This window comes from Chanodichthys erythropterus, chromosome 10, assembly GCF_024489055.1.
Source record: "Chanodichthys erythropterus isolate Z2021 chromosome 10, ASM2448905v1, whole genome shotgun sequence".
In the NCBI taxonomy this organism is placed as follows: Eukaryota; Metazoa; Chordata; class Actinopteri; order Cypriniformes; family Xenocyprididae; genus Chanodichthys; species Chanodichthys erythropterus.
In genome coordinates this window covers 6,693,033-6,711,012 of record NC_090230.1, presented here as the reverse complement: position 1 = coordinate 6,711,012, position 17,980 = coordinate 6,693,033, and the positions used below count along the sequence as shown (strand labels likewise).

General features: G+C 39.0%; 1 protein-coding gene across 10 annotated transcripts in view; it reads left to right on the top strand.

Annotated features, from left to right (window-relative positions):
• dock3 (dedicator of cytokinesis 3) overlaps window positions 1-17,980 on the top strand; it is a 276,148-nt gene that overhangs the window by 60,096 nt on the left and 198,072 nt on the right. The window lies entirely within an intron of this gene.

Sequence of the window (17,980 nt, the reverse complement as noted above, 5' to 3'; positions counted from 1 at the left end):
AAAGAGTTCTTAAACCTGTTAAACTATGACAAAAATGGTTTTGCAACTTATTTTAATATCGTGATAATACCGTATACTGTGATAAAGGCTTCATCAATTAATCGCAACATGAAAATTTGATACCGTCACATGCCTAGTTGCTAAACAGTTGTTATAAAGTTCCCTTTCGAAAGGGAACTCATGCTGCGTCCAAAGCACTAGGGGAACGCCTCTGTGGGAATTAGAGCTCGCCGGACAGTTTGAGAGGGGCGTGGCCGCTCATGCTGTTCGCCGGCTCGTGAGAGTGAGCTGCTGGGAGAGGATGCATTGTCTTCTGCATCCTCAGGTCCAGCTGCGAGTGCACTTCTAGCAGAGCAGGAGATAACTGAGGAGGATGGAGAGAGTGAGTTTACTGAATCCTCTCAGCCACCCTGCCCCGCGTATGCTGAGCTGTTAGAGATTATGGAACGTGCTGCCGAAGACTACAGTTTCCATGGCAGCGCGTTAGGAGAGAGGCCACGCACATCCACAAAGAATGACGATCGGTTTCTCTCTGGCCATAATCCTACAGCTCAAGTGAGCTTTCCATTCCTTCCTGACCTGCATATTGAGGTTGAGGCGGTATGGGAGAACCCAATTTCCTTAAAAAAAAAAAAAAAAAAAAAAAAAAAAATTTTTAGGCTTAATAAGGATAAAAGACCTTAATGTTTTTTATGGTGTTAGGTTGCCATTAGAAGGAATATGGGTATGTGTCAATGCTTCTGGCTGATCATAATAATAATAATACATGTGATTATTCAGCACTTTTCTTGCAAAAAATTATTAAGGGAGCGGACACTGACACTAAAAGCTCAGAATCTGCCATCTAAGCCTCTTAGCTCGCTTAGATGGCAGGGTATACAGCAGCGGGTCAAGCTGGTGCTGCTCTGCACACAATGGCTGTGTGGCAGACGCACCAGGCTGAACTGCTGAGTAACTTAGACCAGTGGCATTCAAGACGTGCATGCTGCTGAGGTCTGAGTCCTCAACCAGCATGACCTGAGGGCCATGGACAGGATCAGAAGGCTCCGTTCTTCAACCCCAGGTGCTTCTTACATCAGGCCTGTGGCTGTTGGTCTGTCTTTAGCTTTGAGAGTGAGAAGATCCTTTCAGGCTAGGATGTGCTAGTTTGTCTCCTCTCCTATAGGTTTGGAGTGCTGCTTTTGCAAAGAGATGAGCACTTTGACTTCAGTTAGATTAAATGTCTAGTGGTGGCCCACGGGCCACCTGACATTGTTACCTGGTTAGTGTCACTCATCCTAAGATTAATTTAGGATAGCTAAGGCTTTTTGGTAATCTTTAGCTACCTTAACGGTGTCATTTTGAGTGATTCAGCTGAGAGTTGCTCTTTAGAGGCAACCATCGCTGCTCTAAGGTGCGCCAGGTAGATCTATGTGCTATGAGCTGGCCCTCACCCAGGCCACCCTGATAGCTCACCTAGGATAGTACTAGGGATAGTGAAGGTGGTCTGTTTTACATTCACGTCTCTGCCCCCTCATTAGTGAATGTAGGTTCCCTTTTGTATCCCTAGTGCTAGCCTCCTCTCATTTGAGAGTCATTTGGCCAAGGCCTGCCCCCCTTCTGCATGGTGCAGATTGGTGTAGAGGCAGAATAGACGGTTCCCTTTTCTATTGTGATTAGTAACGCTTGCTGCGGCCTGCATTTTGGAAGTTGAGCTCAGGTAGGCCCTCGCTAGGCTCCTCTTAAGCCCGCTGAACTAGCATTCACGCGTTGGGTCAAGTGTGGGTGGTTTTTCTATGAAAAGCCCCTATTCCCCTGGGGCTGAGTACAGACATTATTTCTGTCATGATGGAGTCTTTGTGGCTGGCCTCCACCCTGTAGTTTCTCAGGGTTAGGCGGATAGTATTCCCTTGTGAACACTGTGTTTTCTGAGTGATTTGCTTATATCTCTGTTATCTGCCCTGCACCATTGTGGCTCAGGTCGAGCGGTATTTGACCTTCACTGCAGGCTGGTCATTTAGTACAATCCCTTGTAACTCAGCATTGCCACGAGTTGACGCCCGTGTTCATCTGGACTAGTAGGCCCAGGTGGGCCTCCTCTAGGACATGTTGCCGTATGTTTGTACTCCCCTTGCTTAAAGGGTAAAAAAGTGCTTTGACTGAGTACACCCCTCGTTGGCGATGTGGTAGGTCCCAGGCATTGTTTGAATAGTAAACTATCTCTGCTACAAGACTCATTATAGGGTAGTAGGCCCTAACAGGCCTCCTCTCACAGTGAGTTCCCACCATGTCGGGCCCCTAGCAGCCAGCACATATGCTGTTAGGTAGCTGGCCTTAACAGGCCTCCCTGTTAGCAGCCCCATTAAATGGGTTTTCTGATAGCTATTTCTTATGCCGTCAGATAGTAATCCTTAACAGACTTCTATGTGGTCAGCCCCATTAGTGTAGATGTTGTAGCAACAAGACACCCTCTGGGTAGCTGGCCTTAACAGGCCTCCCTATGAATGAGTTCCCAGCACTTTTGTATGTGAAAGCTCAGCTAGCAATGATTTGCTCTAAATAAGTAGGCCTTAAGAGGCCTCTCTGTGAGCAAGCTCCCTTTTGTGCGGGTATTTTTTAGAATAGTTTAGCCACTTAAAACTGGCTACCAGGCAGCTGGCCTTGATGGGCCACCCTGTAGGCTATACCCCGGCAGTAGTGGACTTGCTTCAGATTGCAGGCCTTACCAGGCCTCTCTGAGGATGAGTTCCCAGCAGTGTGGGCATCTGACATCCAGCTGTGGCTTGTTTTCAGTTTGTTGGCCTTAGCAGGCCGATCTGGAAGACAGCAGGCCTCCCTGTGGGCGAGCCCAAGGTTGTAGGTTTTGGACAGCTACCTAGCTATTTGCTATCAGGCTGCTGGCCATAGCAGCTAGTTTTTGGGCAGCAGGCCTTAACAGGCCTCTCTGAGAGCCAGCCACTAATGAGTAGGTGTATGGCAGCTAGCGATGGCCACAGTCAGCCAGTGAACGTTTGCCATTGAGATGCGTGGTCTAGTAGGCCCCTTTCTAGGCGAATTTCCCACAGTATGGTTATTTCTCTGCCAGTCTAGCACTCTGAGGTCTGAAAACGCGCCGGCGTGTTTTGCAGGTTTTTTTTCACATCGCAGCAAAACAGACTTAAAATACTCTGTCATTTTTTGTCATAGAGACATAAGTAATATATCAATTGAAACTATAGAATATCTTCTTTTATTTATATACACTCAAAGTAAAAACAAAATGTTGTGCTTTTTGTAAAATAAAGAAAACTAACATGATGCGTGATCTCTCCTCTCCCTCTGAACGAAGTCCAATCTGATAGTTCTCAGAAAATGAACTGTAACAGTGAATACTAATCACAGAAAAATTTAACTTATGTCTAAAAAAACGCTAAGATGTCAGGTTTTAAATCATGTAAGTCAAATCGAAAACAAACCTTCTGTGTTTATGTAATCTGTATGAAAAGAGAGCCATGTCAGAAGTCCGTGATTCAGCTCTTTGTCCGCTAATGCGGCCACGCCCACGGAGCCAGCGCTATTCAGACGCAAATTCAGAGGCAATACATGCATTCATCGTCTCAATCGTGTATTTATTGTCTTGAAAAGTGTTTATCTGGATGTAAAAGTCATGGTTAGCGATCTCTAGAAGACATGCAGTTAGTTCCTGTTTACTTTTCTTCTATGGATGAATTTTAGATGAGTTTTTGTTTCTTTAGCGCCTTCCTGCTGCTGTATGAATTGGAAAATCCATTCATGGAATAGCATCTTCTTCTTTAAGATGAATTTGTGGACTAAAAATACACAGAGCGCCCTCCGACTTCAAGGATGAATTGAAAACACCAGCGCTTATAGTAATGACAATGAATATTAAATTAATATAACTCCTCTGTATAGAAAATTGACATAAGCATATGAGAATCCAATATTTCTCCAAATGTGCATGCTTTTAAACTAAAAGCCTATATTCAGACTCTTTGCATCACAGAAATACATTATATTTTAAAGTATAATATAAAATCATTACTTTATATTGTAATAATATTTTTCTGTATGTTTCATATATCATAATGAGCTTGAGACATCTCAGAAGGTTTTTTTCACAGCCTACCTGACTGAAATGCCTCATTAATATGCAAGTCATTTCAGCTCATTACTATGCAATTCTTTTGTCTTCTCAGGTGAGAATGGCCCATTTTCAGTGGTGATTCACGCCTCTTCGCATACTGTGTTTCTTGGCAAAAAGTGTCTTACAAAAACTAAATCAATATATTGTTTTATATGAAGGAGTAGGCAGCATAATTTTTACATAATTTTGAAGCAAAAACTCTAGTTTACAACCTCCAATACCCAAAAGTCTTGTGAACACAGATTTACTATACTTTTTTTGGCCTTATTTCAGTGACTTAAGTTTTTTGTTTTTTCAATAACCACGCATAAATGTTATTCCTTCAAAAACCCAAACATGTACATACATGTTCCTCACATATTATTGTAGCCTAGTTTGTGCTGAATACAGTGTAATGACACTTTTGTCATTTATATGTTTATGAACAAATGAAAAAAGCACAAATGTCAGGGCATGTCAAAACTTCTCCAAGCCCCAAATCAGCCTCAGACTCCAGAGGGCTAGACTCGGTACCACGTGGTTGGCCACAGTAGGCCTCCCTGATGCGAGTTCCCAGCAGCTGGTTATCGGTCAGCAGGGTCTTGTTATCAGGTGGCCTCCTTAGCGCCTTGAAACATAGGGGCTTCGTAGATCCTAGGATTGAGCAGAGTAACTCCCATCGCTTACAAGGGTCGATAGCACTTCGCTGAGTTCTGCTCTCCAGGATGCCCGTCTCTAAGATCCGGTCTGAGTTGGTCTACTGCCCTTTCTGCAGTCCCTCTTTCTGGATGTCTCTTCGTGAGACTTCTGTGTCTAGAGACTGTTTCTGAGGAAGCAGACAGGTTGTTGGCAGACTAGGTTACTTGTTCAGCTAGAAGCCAGATCAGCCTCCCTGGTGGCATTCGGGGTTGATTGTGTTCCCCTGAGAAGTGACTGGCTGGGGGTTCCTTCTGGCCCCCTAGCCACACTCTCTTAAAGGGACCCCTTTCCTTTGAAGTGGTTGGTTCCAGGCCTTTGTGCAGCCTTGGCAGGCCTTCATGTGTAAGATATGGAGGCTGCTTTGAGGCTTGTATCTGAGGCTTTGACTGCTGGGAGCGCTGTCACTGACAGCTCATTTGTGACCCGTAGGCTGAGTGGGTCTGGCATTTCATTTGAATTTGCCGGATTCTGACAGTTGTCACTGCCATGCGTGGCATGCACTCCCCTCAGCATGGCGGCATTGGTATATTGTTCCCCAAGCACTTTGGACGCAGTACGAGTTCCCTTTCGAAAGGGAACGTCTCAGGTTTCAATTGTAACCATGGATCCCTGAGAACAGGGAACAAGATGCTGCGTCTCTTAGCCATGCCTCGGGGCCCGTCTGCTTACAGTCCCTTCAGACGATATACGGATGACATGTTACTTGGGCACCCCTTATATACATGTGGGTCGCATTGTTATGATGTCATGGACTGTCGCCGGTCAATATGATATTGCTGAGATTGGATACGTGTTTCAGACACCGGTTCCCGCGGAGGCGTTCCCCTAGCGCTTTGGACGCAGCGTCTTGTTCCCTGTTCTCAGGGAACCATGGTTACATGCGTAACCTGAGATGTTCTATATGGTTGCTGGGTAGTGGATTTTTAGGGGTGTAATGGTTCAAATTACTCACAGTTCAGTTTGTATCATGGTTTTAGGTAGGGATGTCCAGATCCGATCACATGATCGGAAATCGGGCCCGATCATGTGGTTTCAGACTCGATCGGAATCGGACATTACCTCCCGATCAGGACTCGGATATATATGTATTAGGGGTGCAACGGTTCTCGGTAAAAAATCGAACCATACGGTTCTCCACTTACGGACCGCACTTGCACTGCGGTCCATCTCGAATGACGACGCATCTATTGGTTAATATGGTTTGTTTAAAATAGCAACGTGGAAAACAGACAGAGTTCAGATAATGTATGTTTCAGTCGATGGATGCACAAAACCTTACAACAACGATAATCAGAAAGCATGGACAAAACAGTCACTCTTTGTAAACTGTTAACTGCGAGTGCCGTCTGCTGTAATGTCCAGTCATTTACGCCTTCATCACCCGGGTGTTGATAGCGTGCGAGCGCAGGTGAGACCTGAACAGCACACGTTGCTGTCTGTGTTTAAACTAACTCGTTTAAGCCTTGCTGATTTAAACCTTAAAGAACAAGACGCGAAAGAGAACTCGCACGCGCTGTGAGAAGATTTATGTGCGCTCATCCGAAGCGCGCACACGCTTATTCCAGTCAGCGCGCAAATACTGTGTTCTCTTTCAAGTCTTGTGCTTCGGCGGCCACATTCATACAAAAATTATGTCAACATGCCCGTCCTAGCGAGTATCCTAGCAAACATAGTCGGTTATGTCTTAAGTGAACGTATATTAGTCGAGAAAGACAGCGCATGTGGAACAGTATATGTACTGGATTGTGCATGTCTTAAAGGGAAAACAACTATTCCTGCTGCCTGTATTTAATGTTAAATCAAACAACAAATAACAAAGAAATCACTCACTGCTCTTGACTGAATAGTTTTTGTAACTTCAATAATGATTAATCTTTATTTATTTTATACAGTAAAGATAATATGCAGTGATATTTTATATTTGATTACTATTTGAAAACTGTTAGATACCTGAAAAACCTGAAAAGCACTGTTCCTGGATCTGTTTTTTTCGCTCTTCTTTATTCTTTTTTATGTAGGCTATTAAGTATCGGATCGGGACTCGGTATCGGCAGATACTCAAAATCAAATGACTCGGACTCGAGGGCAAAAAAACGTGATCGGGACATCCCTAGTTTTAGGGTCATGGTTTCAGTATGTGCTATGTTCAGGAGGATGTGCTATGAAAAAAAAAGAAAAAAAAAAGAACCAATAATCAAACTACAACCAATATCACAAATAAATATGATTCATCAAATATGCTAATAAAATAAACAGTGCTTTTCAGGTTTTTTTGTTTTTTTTGTTTTTTTTTTTCAGGTAGGTCTAACAGTAGTTTTCAAGTAGAAAAAATTGAACAAAGTAATCAAATGCATGTATTTATAATTAAAGATGAATCCTTATTAAAATTACAAAAGTTATTCAGTTTTTAAGCATCGGCCGACTAGGTTTTCCCAGAATATTCTGCACTGTTGGCTGTAGACGGATGCCATTCAGCTTGTAGAATTGGTGTCAGGCCGTCAGAGATCTCTGATTGGCTGTTCAGTTTAGTGAATGAGTCAAAGCGCAAGAATAATAGAAAAACAGTGAGCAAACAAGTCAAGATGGTACAGACAGAAGGCTTTTCTAATTTTACATCATGAGTGTTCCTGGATGAATCTTTAATATTAATGTGAGCCAAGTGGAATATAAAAAGTGATCAGCATGAATGATATTCAAAATGGTAAGCACGCGCTGCTTTGTTTACTGTTTGTGTATCTGCAGCCTGCAGTGATGGTCTCCCTTTATGAATTACGAATATAGAGAAATATATGAAAGCGGATAAGACAGCGGTCTTACACGTAGGCGCAGAACGCACGTGCTGGCTGACAGTCGGCTGTAGTTCTCTCTGTGTGTTCACTTGCAGTTTTTTGCACTGATGTAGGCGACGCAAGGCGACAACACAGTCGGCTTTAATCAGTGCTAATTCTTTGGCATCGGTTTGGTTTGTCCCTACCCTAAGACATAATGCACACATCCAGTATACTGATACTCTTACACGTGCATTGTTTTTCTCGACTGTTTACATTCACTTAAGACAACCGACTATGTTTGCTATTATATTCACCATGTATAAGACAGGCATGTTTTGGACATAAATGTTGTCAATTTGTCAAGGGCAATAAGACTTGAAAGAAAACTCAATTTACTATTCACAAGCTGTCTGAGATGCAGCTTTCCGTGTGCGTGCTTCAGATGAGTGCACAGACAATACTTCTCACGCAGCATATGCAAGTTCTCTTTCGCGTCTTCTTTCACTTCAATGTTAAAATGGCAAGGCTTAAAACACACACACACACACACACACACACACACACACACACACACACACACACACACACACACACACACACACACACACACACACACACACACACACACACTAGAACATATGGCATTCGCATCAAACAAACTCTCTCGCATATCTGCTGTAACATATTGGGAAGCCAGAATTTTCCCAGACAGGAGATTTATATGAAGCAGGTAGTGGCTCTATTAGCGGCTTGTCTCCTTCGCTTGCCATGCTGAACTGCAACATACCAACATGTGAAGAACTGTGATGTCAGCAACAGATTTTATATACAAACAGTTGATTGGACAGCTACTCTCATTTGAAATGCATGTGGAGCAAACACATTAGTAGTGCCCAAGTCTCCATGATATTGTAGCCCCGAGATATGAATTGAGTTCCTCACTCAGAGTAATTCTATCTTATGTTTTGTCCATTTGTTTGTCCATCAGGCGAAAAACGTAAGTCTGATCACGTACAAAAAATATAATTCATGTACATAATTCGTTGCACATTACTGGATTAGTTAGGCATTGAAGTTTGATACTTTGGTTAGGGGTTTGTTGTTGGCAAGCAGTTCTATAACTGTGTTTTGTATTGGCAGTACTTTAGTACCAGATGGTAGCATTTATTACAAATATTTCAGAATCAGAAGCTGTTAAATCGTAACTTAGGCACATAATGTAATCCCATTTGGCACACGTTTCTACCCACTGATGTCAGACCGGCCCAGTCACATCCTCAGCTGTCATACGAACAACACCTGAACTGGTCACTGAACAGCATATGAAATCAAAGGGTAATTTACATACATCCTCCACACCTCAGAAGCTGTGATGGATGCAGGCAAATGGCCCATTTAGTTCATTTAGCGTGGCTGCAGGCAGTGTGCCCAGACTGAGAATGAAAGTCCAAAGTGTTTAGGTAAAATACACTTCAAATGAGGGCACAGCTAACACAATGCGCAAAAGCTTTCTGTCTTATCAATTTGCGTTATTGTCGCCCTGAGGCTATCGTGAGAACATCTTGCCAAAGTTTGTGTCAGATTCTGAAAGTACAGTAATGCTCTCAGGGGAAACCAATGCATGAAGCTGAGCTTTGATGCTTTGGATTGTGAAATTTTTTAGGGTGCTTAGAATGCCATGAGAGTGAGACAATACTGTCATAACAGTTGTTTTTGGGTGAAATATTTCTTTAAAGGCCCACTGAAGTGCCTTGGAACGCGCCGCTTTATTCACTGGGTGAAGTAATTTTAAATGAAACAGGAAGACGGGGTGGGCTATATCTAGAAAATGCTAATAGAGTTTTGCCTAGATCACAGCTCAGCCAGAGCCGTTAAACTTGTAAAATCCAATTTTTCTCATATTCTCTAACAGTTTCTCCTCCATATTACTTTAAAATATAGCATTGTTTGTAGAATTCAAATGTGTCCGAACATTTTGAGGTTTGCGCTGACTCGCGCGTATAATTTGCTCTCATGTCTCTGGACCAGAGCAGACCTGCTCGCGCTGCGGTGGTTCATGTGACACTAACCGTGAAAACGGACTTCATTCGTGTCAATGGAAAGCATATTTACACTGTCTGAATCGTTCCCTATTCTCTATATAATGCGCAATGTGCCATTCACCATGTAGAAACTAGTAAACGTGAACAATTGACCAATTTCATTATAGTGTAGGAGGGGGCGGGACTTTAGATATTTTAGAGAGCATTTGATTGGACAGAAGATTTTGCTGAGAAGCTGAAGTCCACATTGAAGTCATGAAAATCCGTGATCCATTTTATTGGAAGTAAGAGACTGTAAGTTTTGAATGCTTGTATCTCCTAAATGCGAATTTTGTCCTTGTTTTGGAACACATCAGCTTATTCATAACCTTAAGGCTAACATATTCATACTTAAAGCTAAAATATTTAAATTTTGATTTCAGGGCCACTTTAAAGTGAAATTAGAGTGGAAAGATTCGAGAAGGATTTATTCTTATAGTTATTCTTTTCAGAAATCAAGCAACTTCTACTTCTACTTCTTTATAGTCATAGTTGACATCTTTGTAATCTATTTTTTATTTTCTTTTGTAGCAACTTTCATAATGCCAAATAATTTAAATTCACTTATATTTTTTGCAAAATATTGAATAACAAACAAATTGTAATGCTCCAAATCACGCTAACTGGCATTTTATTGATAATGGATTTTGCTGATACTGCTAGTGAAGGTGGCACTTTTTTTTTTTTTTTTTTTTTTTTTTTTTTTATAGGCTTGCATTTTTGGTAGAATTTTTTTTTTTATTATTTAATTTTTAATAGTTTTTAAAATCAATATTAAATGTAAACTAAACTAAATATGTATATTTTATATAAACTTACATAAAATCAAACTAGCTATTTTATTTGTTTTATTTTATTTTTATTTGTTTTATTTACATTTATTTTATTTTTATTTTAAATACCCTTTGTTAAGAAAAAAAAGTGAGCCTTTTTCAACTTATTATTTTTATTTATACATTTTAGAATGCAAAAGAACCTACTTTATTTCGAAGATGAAGGTCATGGGACAGTGATGTAGCATACTAGTATTTGAAATGTTTATCATTGTATATCATACTATTTTAAAAAAGAACAGATTTTTTTTCAGTATACAATGAGCTGAACAGTATGCAGTAAATAGAATACTAATGTAATAATGTACTGAAATGAACGCCTTTGCTGAACGCCTAGTATATACTACTGTATATACTGAACTTTGAAAATAGCAACTGAAAAACAACTATAAATGTTTTAAACTAGTATGTTGCTACATCATTTTGCTCTGTTATATATGGCACAGTTTGAAAAATGTAGCATGCATACAGAAAATGTACATACTTTAAGCAGTATGCATGATATAATAGTAAGACTACTATGGCAGTATATTCTGAACAGTCTCTGTGAGGTTTGGGGGAGAGATGTTCTTTATTAAGGAGGCTGCCATCTAGTGTTTAATGGATTGAGTGCAGTTTTAATGACAGACAGCAACATGTCTCTGTAAATTAAATATAAAAAAAAAAAAAAACCTTGTTTCACTGCTTTTCCAATTGACTGCCTGAAATATCCTTCAGGAAAATCTGAGAAGAAAAAAAAACCTTCCATAAACCCAGATTTATTAGTGTTTTCTGCTTGTTTGTTTAGCAGATTATTGAGACACGCATATAAAACCTGCCGGCATGGATCCATTTGGCTTGCTGTTTGTTTTTTTGGCATGACAGGACAAAATTCAGAATGGCAGGAAGAGGTGTGGTCCTACGGGCTCCAACAGCTGCCATTCGTTTAATGAGAACGTGTGGATATAGATGCCACATGCAAATGTCTTCATTTAGCCTATAGGGTTAGCATAATATATGCAGATTAAAATTTGATTTGTTACTAGGCAAATACCAAGTGTATAATGAGTGTCCTCTGTCATGTTTATGGACATGAAGTCAGTGAACACTCTTGGGTTGGTTTACTGACCTGCTTTCCGTGCACAGGGTTAACTTGCCCTCGGCTCGCATGTCTGTCATAGCATCCTTGTGAATTGCGCTAATCACACACATGCGTCTCAAAGGATACAGCTATTTGCTGCAAAGCTATGTGACTGTTTTTGCTAGCAGGAGCCACAACAAATGCTAATTTGACAAGCTATTTGCCTTAATTAAAATGTAATTTCCTCGCAGGATGTGCCATATTTTTCTCTCTTCTCTTATCAAATTGTAAGTTAGCATCAGTTAGCCTAGCCGTTATATACATCGCATAAGAATGACTTATCTACTACATAACCAAGTTTTATTGCGTATTTTTAGATATTTTGTGTTCATTTTTGTGTTGCAAGTTAACAAAGTTGTTTAGCCTAGCAGTTGTATACCTCACACAAGAATTAACTGTTTATACTAAATAACCATGTTGTATTGCCTATTTTTTGGATATTTACACTGCATCTGAAATCGAATAGTTCCCTTCTATATAGCATGTGAAAAACAGTACGCCAACTGAGTAGTATGTCCAAATTTATAGTATTTGAAAAATGTAGGCAAAAAGTCCCAGGATGACCTACTGGCGAGATTTTGAAATGCGCATTTGATGAACACTTCACTATCCCATGAGGCCATGGGAGAGGATATATGAATGGAGGTGAAGCGACGCAACTGACACTGGTAGGACACATGGCAATGACAAAATGGTGAATGTACGTCCGGATTACATTTATTCTACACACATTCATACTATATAGAACATACTTTTTTAATGGTTGTGAAGTAAGTACAAATTCAAATGTAGTACCTACTAACACAGTACGCGATTTCGGACAAACTGTTAGTGTTTATGTCTGCGTTGTCAAGTCAAGTCAAATTTATTTATATAGCGCTTTTACAATTGGTAATTGTTTCAAAGCAGCTTTACATATTAGAAGCACAGAAAAAAAGGGAAGTGGTTAAAACTGTACAAACAAGCGTGGTAATATGTAACATATACAAGATGGTGCTACATTAAGCCAATGTCGGCTGACTTCCAGGGGTGGAAAAAACCCCTAGGAGAAAAACCCAGCGTGCTAGCACTGGGAAAAAAGTCCTAGGAGGGAAAAAACCCCTTGGAAGATATATATATGTAAATGTATATGGAGATCAAAATCTGAATTGTACATTTTTATTATAGAGATTAAAAATCGATTATATATAAATATATGTAAGCGGATACGGGGATCCTGGGCTACGTTGTAGTCAGGTCCAGACGCAGGTTCTCCATCTGACCTGGATACGGCCTGGATCCAGCACCCGGCAAACCTCAGGATAAGCAGAGAGACAGATATTAGCGTAGATGCCATTCTTGTTCTGATGTACAGGTATATCTAGTGTTATAGGAAATGTTCTCGGTTCCGGCCGACCTAATTATTGCAGCGTAACAATCCTTCAACGGATTTGAAAAATGTTAATGTATTGATAATGTGTTATGTGTATGCAAGAGCAAAGAGATGTGTTTTTAGTCTAGATTTAAACTGACAGAGTGTGTCTGCTTCCCGAACAATGCTAGGAAGATTGTTCCAGAGTTTAGGTGCTTATGCTGGAAAATGATCTGCCGCCTTCAGTTGATTTTGATATTCTGGGTATTATCAACTGGCCTAAATTCTGAGATCGCAATAAACGTGAAGGACTATAATGCATTAAGAGCTCACTTAGGTACTGGGGAGCTAAACCATTTAGAGCTTTATAAGTAAGTAGCAAGATTTTAAAATCTATACGATGTTTAATAGGGAGCCAATGTAATGTTGACAGAACTGGGCTAATATGGTCATACTTTCTGGTTCTAGTAAGAACTCTAGCTGCCGCATTTTGAACCAACTGTAGTTTGTTTAAAAGCCGAGCAGAACAACCACCCAGTAGAGCGTTACAATAATCTAGTCTTGAGGTCATGAATGCATGAACCAACTGTTCCGCATTTGTCATTGAGAGCATATGTCGTAATTTAGATATATTTTTTAGATGGAAGAAGGCGGTTTTACAGATACTAGAAACATGACTTTCAAATGAAAGATTGGTATCAAAGAGCACACCCAGGTTCCTAACTGAGGACGAAGGTTTAATGGAGCACCCGTCAAGTGTTAGAGAGTATTCAAGGTTTTTTCGTGAGGAAGTTTTTGGTCCAAAGATTAGGAAATCAGTTTTTTCTGAATTGTAAGTTAGCATTGGTTAGCCTAGCAGTATATGTCAAATAAAGATGGTTTGTCTACTAAATAACCATGTTTTATTGCTTATATTTGGATATTTCGTGTTTATTTCTGTGTTGTAAGTTAGCATTGGTTAGCCTAGCAGTTATATACATCAAATAAAGATGGTTAATCTACTAAATAATCACATTTCATTGCCTATTTTTGGATATTTTGCGCTTATTTTTGTGTTGTAAGTTAACATTGGTTAACCTAGCAGTTATGTCACATAAGGATAATTTATTTACAAAATAACTATGCTGTATTTTTGTATATTTAGTGTTTATTTCTGTTGTAAGTTAGCATTGGTTAGCCTAGCATCTATATACCATCACCACAGGGGTGGTTTAATATATATATATATATATATATATAATAAATTAGGTTCTTTACAAAAGATTTCAATGTTTCCATTCTGCTATGTATTTACACATTACTTAATGTTTCTTCATATATTTAATGTTCTTCATATATTTAATCCTGTCTATTATTTATACCACAGTATTCAGTGTGTGTTTTGGGGCAGTTTGTTTTCTGTTTGAAAGGTGTTTTCACTATTTTTAAGGTATTTACCAGGTATTTGTACACAAAAATGATAGTTACAGACATCTCGGCGACCTACATATTAACTGGCCAGCATTTTTATTTTTTCTTATAGCATTAGGACCATCACAATGCCAGTTCTGGTACCATTAATTGCAAAGTCTTCCCTATTCAAAACACATTTGTTTATGTCGTTTTGTCTTTTAGTGGGATTAACTCATGAAAAGCTCTTTTAATAGCTATTGAATTATTTACTAAATGCAGACCTCTGGCGGCAGTCACATGTTTTCTTGGAAACTGCAGCCAGAGTTTCTTAACAGGCATTAAATATTAAACTGTGATCTCTGAAAATAAATAACAAATGGTACAATGTCATCACAAATGAGTAAATGAACATGACAAATCCTGAAAGACGCTCTGTCCCTTTCTGATGGTTAACTCTGATATTTTGGTGTCTTGAGAACGATACCGTCGAGAAAATGTAATCATTGCTTTCAGATGCTGATTTTTTTTTTTTTTTCAGTTCAAATCAACCTTAAATATGTTTATTCAGATCTTATAACTAATTTTTTAGGCCTTATAAACGTTTATTTTGCATATAAAATCAATTATAGCTACTGCTGAACAATTAAAATGATAACCCCCTTCAAAAAGTGTAGAACCTTTCAGAATCTGTGAAACTCCTCAGGGAAAGTAGGGTTAGGCCCTAACCTACCCTAGCCCTGTCTGCATTGGGAATATGGTATACATGTATGCAACATGTACTGTAATGCCATATTTGTCATCTAAACCATTGTCGATTTCAAATAGATGTTTCTATTGTTTCATGGAGTAGCATTGTAGCCAGTTACATGGTAACACCATGAACAGTTTGCTTCTTGACAAGATTATGGAAAGAGCAGACATGGATATCAATTTGGGATTCTGAGAGGCCCCATCAGACGTCTGTGTACAGCAGCAAAACAAGCCAGACTGGATCATGTTGCACAAATACAGATGGATTCAGAGAAATTACTCAGCTTTGTTCCGGGCATTTCAGCTGGTCTGTCTATCTGACCATTATAATCTCACCCTTATATAATGAAATTATATGCATGGCTTATTTTCCATGGGGGACGTTTAGATTTAAAAAAAAAAAAAAAAAACCTGAATTCACATGGAATCAAATGTAGATTAAGGAGGGCTTTATTTTAGGAATGTGCTTTGTCCAAAAATATCTCTTCCAAGACATGTCTATTTCACTTACATACACATTTAAGCTCATTTTTGGATATTAAAGTTAAAATAAATTGTCATTTGCCATTTTATAATGATAATCAATAAGAGATGCAGGATAAGACTTGATTTTATCCTTCTGGAATTGATCGGGTGGTTAAAATTAGGTAGTACACACTAGAATGGAGCCAGACTGAATGTGACTTTGCTAAAACAATACCTAAAAAGCTAGTTGGCTATTGGTTAATAGTCAGAATGGCTTAAGTGATGTCATCGAAAAAGGAAAGTCATTTCAGAGTAAGAGCAAATTGTTGCATTTTGATAATACATTACAAAGAAATGCATTTTCCAATAAATAAATAGTGCACAATAAGACCAGTAATGCGTTTTAAGTAAGTAAATTTTGATACCATTTAGACTTTAGAAGTATTTTTACCATGTGATTCCCATGTCGCAATGGTTACGGAAAAATATCTACTCTGGGAAAACTGAAAACAGCAAGGTTTTTCATCAGCATGGATTCGATAATTCCCTGGGATGCTCTGTCCATGTTACCATGGCAATTCAGAATATCTCTGCTTTTAAATCTGCACATGTCCGTTTTTTGCTGTCCCGGAATGCATTCATTGAAAGTAAATCCTATTATTTCCACAGTGCTGCTCTGCCCATCTGCACCGTAGTGGAATCTTGGTAGATAACATAAAAAAAAAAAAAAAAAAAATCATTATATATTATATTATAAGCATAACAATGAAAACTTATATTAAAATATCAGTATTAAAAACCTTCATATAACAGTGGTGGCTGATACCAAGTTATCACAGTGTTACTGTATTAATAATAACAGTATAGCAACTATATTTTGGCAGAAACTATAGTTACCAGTGAAGAAAACAATGTGGCCAACATAAAAGCAAACAGACACCTTTTGTTCTACTGAACCCAGTGGCAAAAGCATGGACCACAGATGACCTTAATATGATAGTAGCTTTGTCTTTAGCTTTGGCTTATCCCTAAAAAAAAAATAAAAAACAGCTAAAATTCTAGGCTTCAAATATAGTAACCACTGCATCTATAACTGAAGCATTCCTCAAATCGTACCATCTGAAAAATAAATGTATGGAGAACATACAGAGCTCCCTCCTGAGGACAGCTGACAATTATTCACCCTATTCTCTGTTATTTTGCTCAAAATTATGACGCTATTGAATTTACAGACGTTTTCTAATTGTAAAGTTCCTGCTTCTATGGTATATTTTGTAATATTGCACTTGTGCTTACTTGTAAGTAAACCATTTGTAGGTGGTTTTCCTCAAAAAGTGTAAATATTGTCTCTCTGTGGCACTAACACATTGCTCTGTTTTTTGAGCAATCCGAACGAAGGCATCGATACACGTCATTTAGAATAAAATCAGGCCAAAATTAAGTTCGTTTGGAGATTGTTTCGGGAGTTTGAAACAGATTTCCAAAGCAAACTTTCTGTAAAAGCTTGCTCCAGCTGATAAACACTTTTTAACTACCATTGGTTGGTGGTGATGATGCAATAGATGAGTGTGACTCTGAGGCTCCACCTTCTTTGAAAAAATAAATCTTCTCAGCTTCATTTCTTCTGTTCAGTCCGTCGAGGTCAAATGTGAGTAAAAACATGAACACACTGGAGAGCTGCTTTATAGAAAAATTCATGTTGCATGTCTAATTGAAAGCGACACTGACACTGTTCTTCATGCTTAATACTGTGAAGCTACTTGCTTTAAAGCCAATAAAGACCATAGGCGGGCATTAGGCAAATGTGTTACTTTGTGACGTGTGGCCGTCACAGAAGTGGGATTCAAATTCCTACCGGTTCGTTTAAGTGGTTCAGTCGATTCATTATTTTGAGAAACAATAATTATTGTGCACTTTCGGCTTCACAACTTTGCAGATCGTTTACATTCACAGACAGCACATTGCATGAAAGTTAATATTCAAAAAAGCATAATAGGGGCACTTTAATTGCTGTTTTTTCGACCGCTGTTGTAGATTTTTTTATTTTTATTTTTTTAAATGAGAGGAAAACGTGCAGCACATATTTACATATTCATTGAATTCATTGCTGCTCACGCTGCTAACAGCAAAGGTATTTCGAACTTCTTTTAATCCCTAAGCGAAGAATGAAAAGGAATTTCAGTGTGAGTATATCAGGGCCTTAAAGCAAACACGGTCTCAACCAAGAGCATCAGCAAGGGGCGGAGATATCTGACCAATGGCAGACAGGGAAATATGTTTAGGAAATATATTCAGGAGAGTTGTAGCACAAATTACACATCACTTTTAACAGCAAATTGTTTTGTGGTTTTATTTTGAATGCATCGTCTCTGAACGCTTTCAATATGCATCTTACTCAATTCCCTCTTCTCTTTTA